Raw genomic sequence first — 1,573 nt, 5'->3', positions numbered from 1 at the left:
CTCCTAATCAAAAATCAAGTATTATTGATAGCATACACATATGTTGCAGGTGTTATCACAGGTGCAGTGAAATGCTTATGTTTCTAGCCCCAACAGAGCAATACTGTAGGTAGTCTGGCGGATTGGACCAGTAACCAAAAGGTAAAAATCTGTTGTTCTGCCCTTGAGCAAGGCAATTAACTCTAATTGCTCCAGAGTCGCTGTCAATATTGGCTGATCCCTGGCCGTGACCCTCACTCTCTGAGAGTGTCTCAGGGGGAGTGGGATAGGCAACAAAACACATTTCCATTACACACCTCACACTTGCACAGGTTACCCACTTGTACATACAGAACAGTGTAACATGACTGTATAATATAATACCTCCTAATTAAAACAATATACAATAATACAAAACAATTTAAAGAAAGGAATTAAGAAATATCAGAACGAGCAATGTCAGAGTCTGGAATATAAATATATATGTATATAATGGTGTGTTGAGATATTATGGGCAGTATATGAATAGAACTGGTATGTACAGAATAGAGAATACAGTACATACATATGAATTGCGACCAGTGTTCAAAGACACTGTACACAGGGCTGCAGTCTCTAAGGTGCAGGGTAGAGTACAGGGTGGTAGCCGGCTAGTAACAGTGACTAAGTTCAGGGTGGAGGGCAGCTAGTGGTGACTATTTAACAGTCTGATGACCTGGAGATAGAAGTTGTTTTTCATTCTCTCGTTCACAGCTTGCACCTGTACTGTCTGAACCTTCTAGATGGTAGCAGGGTGAACATGCCGTGGCTCGGGTGACTGAGATCCTTGATGATCTTCTTGGCCTTCCTGTGATACCGGGTGCTGTAGATGTCCTTGAGGGCAGGAAGTAAGCTTAGATATGGTGTTTGGAGGGTGTTGTATACAGTATAATCCCAGTGTAAGTTTTTTAACACACAGAAATGAAGTGCTCTGAAACACTCAACCTAAATAATGGTGATTTTAAGAGAATGTTGTGAAAACACTTTTTGGGGTTTCAGTTCATGCAAAAGGCAGCATCAAATCACAAAAACTGGGTTAGAAATGAGAATGGTTTATAGCCTAAATATGTATTGATAATGTAAGGGTCTACTGAGAATATTTTTTAAAGAATTCCACCTTTATTTTTTTCAAAGCTTTGTTTAGACATATTGGAAACAGGAGGGCCAGTAAGATGGTACATTTCATTGGAATTGTACCCTCTCAACCACATAGCCACTCTACAAGAAATTATTCTGTGATGAATTGACAATTACAAAAAAAAAAAAACAACAACAACTTATACTTAATAAAAATGTATGCAAGTCATACAGAGCCTGTGGTCTAACGGACAGCAGAAACGCACCTGGCTTAGACATTTCACCCCTCTTCCCACTGAATATCGGGGTTAAATTCCGTGCTCCAGCCATTCAATCTGTTTCTCCCACCTATCTGTATCCCCTCTGTCATTTCATAACTGGCAAAAAAATATATTTAAAAAAATGTATGCAAGTCATTTAAATGATTTGTTAATTTTATTTTACTTTCAGGAATATAACCAAAGAGAGAGAAAATGTT

This window comes from Salvelinus sp. IW2-2015, unplaced genomic scaffold (genome assembly GCF_002910315.2).
Source record: "Salvelinus sp. IW2-2015 unplaced genomic scaffold, ASM291031v2 Un_scaffold1599, whole genome shotgun sequence".
Taxonomy (NCBI): Eukaryota; Metazoa; Chordata; class Actinopteri; order Salmoniformes; family Salmonidae; genus Salvelinus; species Salvelinus sp. IW2-2015.
This window is presented reverse-complemented; position numbering follows the sequence as displayed.